A 14,486-nucleotide genomic window follows, 5' to 3' on the forward strand; every position below is an offset into this window, starting at 1 on the left:
TTAGCAGCAGTTTCAATGCAAACCCTTTCCTGATTCATTGAATCCTGCTGAACTGAATCAGAGTACGCATGTCAAATCCCACTGCATGCAGGGAACCTGCTCACGCAGCCAAACTGAGCAGGATTTAGCCTTTCATCAGCTGACAAGTGGGTGCATCTGTTAAAGCCTGCTACTGTATTGTTTTCTCATGACAGTCCATGTGGCCTGCACAGCCAATGCGGAATTGATTCCCACCCCCTACCCATCAGTTGGCAGGGGCAGACCTTGGTAATATGGCATCCTGTGTGAGGCCAAAATTTGGCACCCAGCCCTCACGCCACCTTCCCAAAGGCGGATAAGGGAGGCACCGCGCTTTGGGAAGGGAGGCACAAAGCTCTGGCAGGGTCCTAAGAGTCTTCCTTCTTCCTTCCCAAAGCTGGGCAAGTGCTACTAGGGTTTGGGAAGGAAGAATGAGGACTCTAGGACCTTGTTAGAGCCCTCACATCTCCTTTCTGAAGCTTACTAGGCTTTGGGAAGGAGACTTGGCCCCTGCGCCCTGTGTGGGGAAACCAGTTGCACTGCCCTAAATCTGCCTCTGCAGATGGCATTATTGAGTGATGTTTGCTGATGGACAGGTGGATGTGGTTGGTGGAGAATGGACTTGTGGGCCAAAGTGGGGTCCCTGGCAGGCAAAGATGGGCCCATGCATTGAAGGTATCAAGTGCATGTTCATCATGCTCACATATCCATGCTTACAGCCTTTCCCTCCATAGCAGGCTGTTTGCCTTGTATGGGGAAAACCCACATAACTGTACCAGAGTGAAATGTATTTCTCCTGATTATGTTACTTTTCCTTTTTTTCTCCCCGCTAGGCACTATTCATTGTAATAAAAAGTAGCCCACAAGGCTTTGGAATGGCTCATTATCAGAAGGAGAGTAGCGGCCACAGAGCTGTGAATACTCCATACTTTGTAAAGGCAGCTTCATGCTGTGGAAATGCTTTTCTATATAAATTAACTTGTTTACAAATTGGACACACACAATTCGGCACACTGGAGGAAGCCATATTAAAAAGGATTAAGCTCAACAGTCCAGGGAATTTATAACCGGCTTGGCAGCCCTGAGTATATTTCATTGAGACAGCCTTCTCAGCTGAATAAATACTATAAGAAAGGTGTTTTTTTTTTTTTTTTTTACAGGAGACTCTCAAATCCTTTCTTGACATTTAGAACAGCATATCATGATTTGGTAATGTAATCTTCCGACAGAGACACCTCCAAGGGAAATAAATTTGCCTAACTCACTTAACAAATGTGGAATGGGGAGTTCTGCTTGACAATTCTTGCTGCAGTTCAAGGATGGGATCTGACTTGTAAAATGAGAGGCACCACGGTTTCTCTCTCCCTATAATACTGTTGTGAGGTGGCTTTTTTGGGTGGGTGGGGGGTAGCATGTGTGCCTGAGCCCCCTTCTATTTCCTGGATCAAGCATGAATTTAATTCCTGGAATAGCTCGCTTCCTAGTGAGGTAATGGCCCACGTATGGGTCATTAAGGTAACAAATGAAGTGCCTCACATGGGTGGCCCTGAACTCCCTCAGCTTGCTGGTAATTAGAAAGGCAAAGCCCAGAGTTGAGTTGGTGTGTGTGTAGTAGAAGCAAGAATCAGGCTGGGCAGCTGAGAGACAGAGCCATGCAGGATCTCTGCCAGAATCCAAGGTTGTGGCAATAGGAGAAACAAGACACTCTTAGGATGTTAAGGCTGTGAGCCCCTCCGTCGAAGGTTCAGCTTGTATATATGTGTAAATAAACCACATATCTGAAAGACACTGCGGTCTCTGCTGTCCCTCATTCTGAGGAAACTGAACCCTGAGTAAGCGCTTGGAACCCTTGGAATCTCACACTGCTCAGAGACTGGGATGGTTTGCAACAATACCAATATCTTCAGTGATCTATCTATGCTTTTTGTACTGTACAGCATCTGTACAGTTTTGCTTTGATTTTATCTGTGCTTTTTTGTATTATTATGCTGTGCATCATCTACACTGACTGGCGGTGGCTGTCCAGGCTTTCAGGAAAAGTTATCTCCTCGCCCTACCTGGAGATGCCAGAGACTTAACCTGGGACCTTCTGCATGCAATGCTCTGCCACTGAGCTACAGTCCTTCACTAAATTATCTGGGAAGCTCAGGTCCAGTCACCTGATCTGAAACAGATCTAGGAATGAAGAACACCATCTTAAATGCTGCAGCTTGGTCTTTTGTTACAGTTGTGTGAAAGAGCTTGCCCACATCATTGTATCTGGTGCCAGGATATAGTCTAAGGCTGAAGCTAAGCTGTACTGAATCTGGTCAGTGCCTGAATGGGTGACTGCCTGAGAACCACCTGCACATTGGCTTGGTTTCCACAATGAAAGAAAGGCAGGCTGTAAAAGGCAGAAAATACATATGCAATTCTGGGTCAAACTGCCTGGTGATCCCTGGAGAATCAAATGACACAGTTCTTGCAGGGCTGTCTAAACCATTTTGCTGCTTGATGAAGATAAGCCGGTTCCTGCTCCCCAAATTCCATATATCATAGCCAACTTGACCCAAAGCAGTTGACTCTTTTTTCAGTGATGAATGCAGGGTAGGCCAGGTTGCATATATTGCCCCTGTCCTTTTGCCTCTCCTCAGAATGTGCTACCTCGGCCAGCCACACTGAACACTTCTGCATCAAACTGTAGCTGGAGGATCATAGTTTTGAGTGCTTCCATGTTAAAAACAAAGCAAAGCATATACAAATCAATCTGCTGGTAATACACTATTTTTCTATGCATGTAAAGGAACATGGGAATATACTCTGGACCAGGAATATACAGCTTGGCCATTCAGTGAAGTTTTGCCTACTCCAATGGGTAGCAGTTCTTCCCCAGAGTCTCAGGCAGAGTTCTCTCACATTAACTGCTATGTTTTTGCAGAATGAGCCAAGTTTTGTGAATTCATTGCTCCACCCACTTTTGCCTGTGGCCCTGCCCACCACTGGCATGTGGCCCCTGGAAGGTTGCCCAGAAGGGAATGTGGCCCCTGGACAATATTCCTCACTCTTGAAGTTATAAAACAATGCCAGAAAGCACACAAGAAATAATGCCAGAAAGTACCCAATCAAACCCAATCAGAATGTCTGAAAAATTCTTTTGTTACTACTTTCCCTTGTGCTTTGCTTTGTCAACAGGCTTTGATGTGTATAATTTCTCACTCTAACCACAGACCTGGATATTTGTCCACTTAGCTCTTGGGGGAATCTTTTGTCCTTTTCCTACTTGACCTCTGAATAATTTAATTAATTCATCTGCTTTAATTTAATCAGCAAACCAGTATTAATTAAAAGGGAGATGATTCATTGAGACATTCCTTTAATCAGTGTGTAGCCCTAAAAGAAAGAAGCAAACAAAAATTAAACAGCAGCAGTCATCCTGGTCCACCTTAGGGTTTTGGATATGACTCAGGGAGGAGGCAATGTCATTGTTGACCCTAGGGACATCTTTGTATCCTGGAGGAAGTGGTGGGGGAATTTAGCCATTGATAGCCTTATCCTCCACCAATTTGCCTAATCCTCCTTAAAACCATCCAGGTTGGTAGCCATCACTACTTCTTGGTGGAGCAAATTTAAGTACGCACAGTGTGAATAAGTGCTACCTGTTGTTTGTCCATAACTTCTCTCCATTCAACTTCATTAGATGATCCTGTTGCAGTCTAGTGTGATGAGAAAGGAGGGAAAAACCCACATTCTGCATACCATGCATAATTTTACACACCTCTATCATTGTCCTGCTGTGAATGCTGCAGACTGCTCCCTACAAGGCCCTTTCCACCTGGCCTAGGGGGTGGGGCCCAGACTCACCCTGCTCAACTTAAGAGACTCCTGGGAGGGAGGGACATTGCCTGCTGCAAGTGCTGAAGAGCCCAGACTCACTGGAACAAACGCTGGAGTTGGGGCAACTGTTGAAAGTGTTTTTTAAAGTTTTATAATAGTTTTTAATCTGTTGCATTTTATTTTATTTTTTTGTTTTTGGGGGATGGGGTAAACGTTTAGTTGGGGCTGGGGATTATTTTAATTTTAGTATAACCATAAATTGTGTGGGGGTTTCCATTAGTTTCTACTGTTTTATTGGTTTATTGTATAGTCTTTATAACACATTCTGTTCTGAAGGGGAGAGGGTCAGGGCTGCCTGGGAGTGGGCCTCAGCCAACAGAATGGCTGGAACAGGTTCCACAGTTTGGGATGCACTGAGACACCCAATCGCAGTGATCATGGGTAGGAGGAGGAGTTACGCTAAGACCAGACCATGTCATTATCGAGGAGGCAAATTTAGTCGTTGTTTGAACACTATCCCTGCCTCCGGGTCTGGTCTTGACCAGAAGGATACTGGAATCAACAAGGGAGACCCACATGACTGTAAGGTGCTGCTTGCAATGCCAGGTCAATGATCCACAAGACCACTGTCATCCACGATTTGATCGCGGGTGGAAGAATTGATCTGGCATGGAGACTTGGTTGGATGAAGCAGATGGGCCTGTCCTTGCTGCTGCTTGTTCACCAGGTTTCTCTTACGCACAGCAAACTAGGTCATATGGGGGGGGAGGGTTGCAGTGAATTTTAGGAAGTCATTAACTTACACTGGGCGTCCTATTGGGAAGACCCAGTTTTCTGAGTGCATGTTCTGGAAGTTGGGCAATAGGGGAAGTACAGGATTCCTTTTGGTGTACTGACCTCCCCGCTGCACCAAGGATTCCCTGCCTGTTGCAGGTTGTGGCGGATGTTCTCCCAGATATACCTAGTTTGGTTGTCCTAGGGGACTTTAACATCCATGCCAATGTGACCTTACAAGGGGCTGCTCAGGACTTCGTGGAAAGCATGGCCTCCATGGGGCTGTCCCTGAATAGGTTTGGCCCAACTCATAGTCACAGACATGCCTTAGACCTCTATGGATGTTGGTGATCTGACACTAAGTAAAAGTGAAACAAAAGAAGTGCCATGGTTGGATTACTTCCTGGTACAACTGGACTTCTCCTTGACCCATCGAGCCTACCTAGTGGCGATAGTGACGGTGAAGAGGCCTTTCTTCATCGCCTCTATTACATCTGCAGAAAAAAGTAGCAGGAGACTCTTTCAGGTGGTTCGCAATCTAATGGAATCACCTCCACCATCAGGCCCCAAGTTCTCCTGCAATGATTTTGCAAAGATTTTTGCAGATAAAGTTGCTCAGATTTGGAATGAGGTAGACTGCACCATGGGAGCAGGGGTGAGATGGGTGGGACAAGTCCTGTCTAGTCAAGTTGCATGGGATCATTTCTAATCTCCTATCTCCGAGAATGTAGACAGGCTGCTTGGATGCAGTGGCGTAGCGTGGGTTGTCAGCACCCGGGGCAAGGCAAGTAATTTGCGCCCCTTAACCCGTGGATTTTAGCACTCGAGTGCGAGCGCGCCCCCCCAGATGTTGCGGCCGGTGCGGCCGGCCCCCCCTGCACCCCCCACGCTACGCCACTGGGGCTGGGGGCGAGCGAAGGAGCCAAAGACCCCCCCAAAGGCTCAGCAGGAATTTATTAAATTTATTATTTGCGGAGCCCCCGCGGGCCGAGGCAGCCGAAGCCCCCTCCCCTGGGGCGCCTCCCCGCCCCCTCCTCTTCTTAAAAAGTCATCTTTGGACCTGGCCAATATGGCCAACTATCGCCCAGTATCAAAACTTCCATTCTTGGGTGATTGAGTAGGGGGTAGCTGAACAACTCCAAACAAACCTGAATGTGGATGATATCCAGCTCTACCTCTCTTTTAAATCAGAACTGGTGAAGGTCCTGTGTGGGTGCCTGGAGGCAGTTGGAGGACGGATGGTGGCTAACAGATTGAGGTAGAATCCTGACAAGACAGAAGTATTGTTTTGGGGGGACTGGGGGTGGGTGGGGGTGGGGGACTCCCTGGTCCTGAATGGGGTAACTGTGCCCCTGAAGGAGCAGATGTGCAGCCTGTGAGTCTTTTTGGATTCACAGCAGTCCATGGAGGCGCAGGTCAATTCTGTGTCCAGGACAGCTGTCTACCAGCTCCACCTGCCCGCAGACTGTCTCATCAGAGTGGTACATGCTCTGGTTATCTCCCACTTGGACTACTGCAATGCGCTCTATGTGGGGCTACCTTTGAAGGTGACTCGGAAACTACAATTAATCCAGAATGCGGCAGCTAGACTGGTGACTGGGAGTGGCTGCCGAGACCACATAACACCGGTCCTGAAAGACCTACCTTGGCTCCTGGTATGTTTCCGAGCATAGTTTAAAGTGTTGATGCTGACCTATAAAACCCTAAATGGCCTTAGCCCAGTCTACCTGAAGAAGCATCTCCACCCCCATCATTCAGCCTGGACACTAAGGTCCAGCTCTGAGGGCCTTCTGGCAGTTCCCTCACTGTGAGAAGTGAAGTTACAGGGAACCAGGCAGAGGGCCTTCTTGGTAGTGGCGCCCGCCCTGTGGAACGCCCTCCCTTCAGATGTGAAGGAAATAAGCAACTATCTGACTTTTAGAAGACATCTTAAGGCAGCTCTGTATAGGGAAGTTTTTAAAGTTTGATATTTTATCATGTTTTTGATATTCTGTTAGGAGCTGCCCAGAGTGGCTGGGGAAACCCAGCCAGATGGGCGGGGTATAAAATCATCATCATCATCATCATCCTCAACTCCCCCCCCCCAATCAAAAATAAGTCCCATAAGTTGTAAAGTTTCCTGATGGGGTAAGAAAGCTTCCACTGTCAGAGGCAGTAATGCTTCTGTATACCAGATGCTAGAAATTGCAGGAGGGGAGAGCACTGACACTGTGTATTTGGGCTTCCCAGAGGCATCTGGTTGGCCATTATGACAACAGGATGTTGAGCTAGAAAGGCCACTGGAACTTGCTGGAACTCAGTTCCGGTACCTCTCAGGTGGATGCCATTGCCATTCCAAGAGAACAAGGGAGTCCCACACCTCTTTTTCTAGATAAATAGCAGTGGCCACAGGGCTAGTCTTATGCAGGAAAGTCTTATGTTCTTATGTTCTAGCCTCTTGATCATTTTGATTGCTCAATTGCTTCATGATATAAAAGAAAAGATATAAAGGAAAACTGTTCAAAGGCACATTATGGCAATTCTGCACTAGATTAACCTTTTTTAAGGGCAGCCTTCTGTGGAGCGCATGGTGGCAGTCCAATCTGGTGTATGTCCACCAGTTATGGAACTCTGTTAGCCTCCTTGCCCAAGATGCCTGCCTTCTCTTTCAGCCATGGGTCTCACACTACAACATCTGATGTGTTCAAAGAGCCAAGAACTTTCATTCTGACTGTACTGGAGGACTCGTTTTAATAACTCCATGCTGAAGTCTGTGAGAGCTGCAATATTTTTGGTATGATTCTTTCACTTTCATTCAAAGCCCTGCTTGGATGTCATTAGCCTTTGTTACATTATCTCCTTTGTCCAGCCTGTCTTGGTGAGTCATTCCACATAGACTAGCAGATCCTTTAATAATTCAGCTCGTTAGGAGATGATATCCAACTGTCCTTTGGAATTGCCTTGAAGACTAAAGAAGAAGAAGAAGAAAGGAAATCTAAGAAACCAAGTTATCCCAGGAGAAGCTATTATCTCCACTGCCCATAAGGTGATGCTAACAGGAAAGGCTGCAAAGCGGGGGACAATGACTTCCATTCAGGATTTCTAAAATGTTGAAAAACTTGCTCATGAGGCAGATGGGCAACAGCTGCAAATATTAACAAAGCATGGATGGGATTAATTCCTTTCTTCCACATCAACACACCCTGAAAGAGAGTTTCATTTGTGGACATGTCTTGTCCAGACAGGCACTGAGGGAGGCCTAAGGATGGAAGAAGGCATCATTTCCCATTTAGCTCTCTCTATTAATTGCATGCAGCACTGTTTCTGTCCTGCTGCATTTCGCCATCTACCAAAAACTGTTATTCTTCTCACTGTCCGCTGTGGCAATATTACAGAACCTCTTATCATTGGCCATGCTGCCTGAAGCTGATGGGAGTTGAAGCCTAACCTTTGGCGGGCCACATTTCCCCATTCCTGCTATAAAAGGGTTACAAGGGAGAATTATAGAAGGACAAGAGCCACAGACAAGTGGCTAGAAGGACTTCACAGCAGAACAGGGCTTTGTTTCATTCAACCACTTAATCCCAAATTAAATTTCATAAAAGGCCTGTGGTTGTACTACGGAATAATAATAATAATAATAATAATAATAATAATAATAATAATAATAAATGCTGATGGTATTCTGGGCACTGCATGCTTTTAGGGCAATGAAAGGAAAAACACAATTTAATCTGTTTAACAGACTGTGTTATTGGATTGGGACTTCTTTGGCACTTTGGGGAGAAGTCCTTTTGCTGTTATTCAGATTCAGAGTGCAATTGGGTGCCAATAACTCCAAACAACACATACACAGGCGTCATTGTGGAAGTGTGGCATGGGAGGACTCAAAAGCTTGACCTCCCCCAGGATTCTCCAAGCTCCTTCCCTGAATTTTCAGTTTTTATTACGAAAGAAGAAGTAGAATCCACTTTTACGTCAAGAGAAATAAGGAAGCAAGATCCAGGCCATAGCTCAGTGGTAGACCAGCTACTTCTTATGTGGAAGGCCCCGGGTTCAACCTGCAGGTAAGCCTGGAAGAGACTAAGGCTCAGCACAACCTTCCTCAATCCACCCCATGGCTCCAACCCAGGGACCCCCAGTCAGGCCAACCTGCCTTTATCCAATCTGGGGACCACTTAACCTGCCTCAAATCCAGTCCCAAATTATTTTGGAGAGTGTGGCTTATGTTTAATTAGGGTTAAAAACATACGGCTGGGGTGAGACATTACATATCCTTCCCCCATTTCTTACCAAGCATGGGGTGGTGGTGTTTTCATTTTGCTGGATGCTCCTGTGGAGAAGCTGCTTGCCAACGAGCATCTTGTACCCCACAAGATTTCTGCACTGATACTAGGTTGCGGCAACAGGCAGGAAGGAGAGGCAGGTGTCATTGGGGGGACGTAGGCCCAGATTGGGAAGCAGACCAGGATTAGAGCTGGGGGAAAGGGGCATGTGTTGTAAAAGGCTGCAGTCTGGTGCCAGGCATTATCTGAGCAAGTTGGTCACTGAGAGCTCTTCCTGCCTCATGTGTGCCTCTTCTGGACTGGAACAGGACAGCAAACAGGACATGCAGGCACAGCTGCTTGTTGGAGGGGAAGCCCCCGTTCTTCATTGAGGTTTTGTGGGTTGGGAAGCACAGGGGTCACAGAGGCTGATGCTTTATCTATCTGGGGCTCGCTTTGAAAGTCAGATCAACACATGGTCTCAAGAAACAAAGGAAACACATGCTGGAGGGTGTATGATATGGCTAATTGGACCTTTGTCATTAGCATTACAGACTGTGCTGGAGAGGGAGAGCAGATTGCATTTAGCTCTATGTTTATTTGACTGGTGCCCCCCCCCACTCCATTGGTGGGATATGTTGGTTTTCTGTAATTTTCCTATGCAAAAATAATTTCCCTAAGAACTATTTTCTTTCCCTTTAGAATATTTTTACTTTGTTTCATTAAAACCTTGTGGTCTCCAATTATACACCACTCCATATATATCCCCCCCTAAAAGAACCTGCTCCAACACCCGGTGTGGCCCACAGGGGTGGGGCTAGCCGCCCGCGGGGGTGCGTCAGCATCGGCTTGTGTCCTGGGGGGTGCATCAGTGGCAGGAAGGAAGTGTCCCATTGGCACACATCCCAGTGGGGTGCGCCGGTGGCGGGGAGTGTCCCGGGGGGGGGGCAGAGCTCGCAGTGATATCACCTCCCTCAGGGAAGGCACATGGGGCAGCCCGCACCCACCACACCCACCTTGCTCTGCTACTGCCTCACCTTTCTTTTAAATTGTGGAGGGGCTGTGCCATCCGAACCCACTTTTTAGCCACAGCTAAAGTTACAGGAGCAACAAGTTCATTGCTCAGTTGAGATCTGAATGTGGGTTCTAATTATCCCAACTACACTTTTCATTTTCAAATAAGTATATTTGCTGAAAGTGCATGTGTGTGTGTGTGTGTGCGTGTGTGCGTGTGTGCATGTATAGAGGACTGGAAACAATTAATTAGAAATTTTCATTAAGTATAATGACACTCTCCAAGAACGCTTTCCAGGCCTTTCCAATCAAGCACAGCCTTGACAAAGCTGTTTTTAACCTTGACACTGGAACACAACTGGAGAAATGACTGAAGGCATATATATTCCTCCGAAATGTATTGTTCAGTAAGCACAGGATCAAGTGGCCTCTGATTAAATCCAAATAATATGACATTTTGGAGTGGAAAATGTCACTTGGTGAAATAGATTATGATCTCACCCTTTGCATTAAGCCAAAACATCCTTGATATAATGTTAGCAATAAAACTTTTTCTTTTTGGAATTTGGAAACGAGGCTACAATCTGTGAGGGATACCTCCTGTTTTCTGTCATTTGTTCCTGATGCATCATATTCCAATTTTCTCCCTGTTTGGAGACATGCCTCCTTAAATTTTGTTAGATACAACTCAATGGAGTTGTCATTCTTCAATGTTCGACTCTGGGTCGGCTCTGCCATTAGACAGAGTGTGGCATCTGCCTCAGGCAGCAGATGCTTTGTGGCTTTGTGGAAGGCAGCCTTCCAACCATTCCTCCTAAGCTTCCTATTAATTCTCCTCTTCAGATCAGAGCTGTGTGTTGGCACATGGCCCGTTGTGTACACTATCCTAGTGCAATGGAGGACTTGCCCCATTGCCAGTCTTATATCAAGATTTCTGTGCCAATCCAATCAACATCTTGACCTCTGCTTCAGGGAGGAGAATATCCTGGGCCAGCCCTGGTTCAACTCCCTCCCCAGAATCTACAGAAGAGCCTTTCTTCTATCAACCTAATGTCCTCAACATGATGCCAAATTGCATCAGCTGCAGCCAGGGTGGATAATGATCAGGCATTATGGGAGCTGTAGTCCAACAACTTTTGCAAGGCAACAGGGTATTTATTTATAGCATTTTATGCTCATCCTTTGTCAAATGATCTGAGGGTGAGCTGCGGAAAGCTGCACTAAAAGTTAAATATCTAAAAAGTAAATTTCTAAAAAGTAAATAGCAGGTGCAAGCAGCCTGATCCAGATTGTGACCCTAACTAGGAGTATGAGGATTTGACTCAGGGAAAGGAAACCTGATGCACACTAGAAGTTGTTGGATTCCTTCTCATCATTACTGATCCTTAGTCATATTGTCTGGAGCAGATGGGAGCCTTGGTAGCAAACTTTCCCCAAGAGCTGGGACGAGGAGAAGCAGGTGGAAAAACCCGCCTTTGCTGCAAGAGGTGCCTCTGAAGATTGCTTTTTCAAACTCCCGATAAAGTCAAATGTCAAGGAAGCAAAAGGGGAGCTATTTCAGTATTAGCAATTCTGTATGCAGCTGTTGATGATGAATATGATGTGTGCAATTAGAACAGCACACACTATTTAGTGCTCCGCGTTTTGCAAAATGGCTTTCTGTTCGAGTAGGTCCTTTCCCATTTATAATCAGCGACAGCTACCATTCACTGCCAGGAAAGCCTGATTCATTCTGACTCACTGCTCAAGTCCCTGCGCTGCCGTGTGTGTGTGTGTGTGTGTGTGTGTGTGTGTGTGTGTGTCCACGTGTGAAGAATAATACAATATTCATGCTCTTTGATGGAGCCAGCGTGTATGTTCCTTGTGGAGGTACAGGCCCTGCCTTTTGAATTACCTGAATAATGGGCTGTGCCTCAAATGTAACTTCAGTGAAACTATTTGGAAGTCACAGTTTGGATAAATCTGGGCCATGCTGTAGTGTTCCCCCAAAAGCCTACTCAAAGTGAATTCTGAAGACTGCATGTTCTTTTTATACAGCTATGCTTGAAATTCTGCTAAGAGTTTTGCACGTACAGGAAAAATACATGCAGGCTACCTCAATATTTTTTTCCTTTCTTTCAGAGAAGAATACAGCTGAGCTGCTTTGAATTAAAAGACAACAACAGCATTCAGCAGGTGGCCCTAGCCTTTCCACAAACCATTAAAGACTAGAGATAAGGAAGAAATTTGGTTCAGATTACACTTAAATATGAGCCCACCTAATCTGCACTTCTGAAAACAATATGTGAGCAAAGTCGTCCCTATGAAATTCGCACTTCTCTGATTTTTTTCCAATGCAGTTTGCTAGGGTAAAGTGTACATGTAAGTGCATACATTGATGAAAATAAAATGTATCATATTAAGAAGGGAAACTCCTTGCAATAATGGGTATATTAGGGGGAAAATGCATTATAAATGTGTATATTAGGAGAAATTCATACTAAACTGCAGATGAATTTTCTTGAGGACTTTAAAAAAATATCACAAAATGAAAACTGAACACTTACCTGGCATGGGAGACACCTTTATCATGAAGGAGGTTTTCCCAGGTTGAGGCTCATCCATTGCACTGCAGGTGTGCTGACCCCTGTGATTTCCACAAATGCAGGAAACTCAATGGGATAATTTCTGCTAGTGGGGGACTGTGCTCACATTTTCCCCTGGGGGGAAAAAGAAAGACTGGAAAAATGAGAACTGGAAATAATTTGAAATGGACAGGTTTGCCTGTACCTACAAAGAGAGCACAATTAACGCAGGTCTCTAGCATATTTATCCCTACCACACAGGAAAAGTAGGAAATGGATTTCATAAAGTGATATTTTAGTAAACACTGGGGAAGTAGAATATACAATTGCCACAATTCATGTTGAGATATAACTGCATAAGGCAAGAACACTTCCTAGGCCTCTGACATGGCCCTAATCATCATCATCATCATCATCTACCAGCTGATGTCATAGCCTGAAAGTGGTCAGCTGACCTTGGAGTCCAGTAGAAAGACACTAGGTGCTATAAAATTGAAAATAGGTAGAGTTATTGAAAAAAGGTAAATGAGTAAAACTGTTCATGTGACAACAGTATACATTTAGCAAAAAGAGGTGTGGCCGCACAGAACAAAATACCTTGACTGTCTAAGGCCAATAAAAAGAGTTGTATCTTCAGCAGATGGCGAGAGTTGAACAATGAAGATGCCAGGCACAAGGAAAACACAGGAAAGAGCAAAATACAGAGAGTGGAAAAATAAGTAACAGCAGGTGCACAGAATGTAAATAGTATTTTTTTTAAATATCCCAGGTAATGAGCTTTGTATTCTGTCCAAGAATCTGGAGGTATTTTCTTTAACATTTCGAAGGATTGCATAACTCAGTTTTGGGAATAAATATTTACAGTGGTACCTCGGGTTATATACGCTTCAGGTTACAGACTCCACTAAACCAAAAATAGTACCTTGGGTTAAGAACTTTGTTTCAGGATGAGAACAGAAATTGTGCTCTGGCGGTGCAGCCGCAGCGGGAGGCCCCATTAGCTAAAGTGGTGCTTCAGGTTAAGAACAGTTTCAGGTTAAGAACGGACCTCCAGAACGAATTAAGTTCTTAACCTGAAGTACCACTGTATATCCAATTTAGTTGAAATTGCAATGGGCCAGTTCTTGCACTACAAAGTGTTTCTCTTAAACCTGTGACTTCTTAAGTTTAGGTTTTGAAGTGTGTAACTTAGGAAAAGGCCAGAAATAGATCTCTCCCTCCATCTGCCTGAGAAACTTTCCCAATGTTCAGAATGAATTCATCGTGACTCCCACACAGAGCACCAAAGGATCAGGAAAAGCTACTGGAATGCGTCAGAAGGAGCTATTGAGAGCTACTGCACTCCAGATCTATTGTAGTTTATAGCAATGTTTGCCATCTGCCGGGCTGGTTCCTGTGTGTCCTGGAAAAGACAATCATGCTAGCACAGTGTCACAATTGCTAGCATTTTAAAGATCTAAATCTGAATGCAGAAAGTTCTGAAGCAAATCAAACAGCTGAGCACCCCTATTGTTACCTGATTCTGCAGAAGTCAAAACTGTGTAGATAGTGTCATACAGTTAAGCCACTAGATGACTCTGGGCTTAGCTACATCTGAATGGAATCAGACATTTTTGTTACCAAAGACATTTTGACACCTGAGGCGAACTACAAAATGGTGCCACCTCCGCACCAGGGAAGAAGGGGAAAGTGAAGATTTCTAACAGGAACAAGGGTTGAATAAAGATCTGCACTGGGAATGAGTGTAGCCGGAGACCAGTAGAGCCTCCTATTCAACAAGAGGCCACTGTAGAAGTGGTATGGGCAGGGTGGCTGCCAGGTAGCTGGCAGATCCAGCCTTCAAGGAGCATGCCACAGATGTCGCCACACTCTTACTGATCTGTGCTGTGGCTACACCCTCAACCACTGCACATGGCAGAAAGCCTTCGCACCCAGTAATAATAATAATAATAATAATAATAATAATAATAATAATAATAATAATTTATTATTTATACCCCGCCCATCTGGCTGGGTTTCCCCAGCCACTCTGGGCGGCTTCCAACTGAATATTAAAAAC

General features: G+C 45.3%; 1 protein-coding gene across 3 annotated transcripts in view; it reads left to right on the top strand.

The window, feature by feature from the left end:
- LOC310754294 (syntaxin-3-like) overlaps positions 1-14,486 on the top strand; it is a 37,061-nt gene that overhangs the window by 10,656 nt on the left and 11,919 nt on the right. The window contains exons 2-3 of one of the 3 annotated variants that reach the window (XR_014543701.1): positions 7,257-7,378; positions 11,985-12,265. The exons of 1 other annotated variant lie outside the window; for it this stretch is intronic. The gene's annotated coding sequence lies outside the window, so the exon portion shown is untranslated. Of the gene's footprint in view, positions 1-7,256; positions 7,379-11,984; positions 12,266-14,486 lie in introns of those variants that run through there. One more of the 3 variants, XR_014543702.1, reaches the window with a different exon arrangement.

This window comes from Podarcis filfolensis (genome assembly GCF_964270895.1).
Source record: "Podarcis filfolensis genome assembly, chromosome: Z".
NCBI classification, from domain to species: domain Eukaryota; kingdom Metazoa; phylum Chordata; class Lepidosauria; order Squamata; family Lacertidae; genus Podarcis; species Podarcis filfolensis.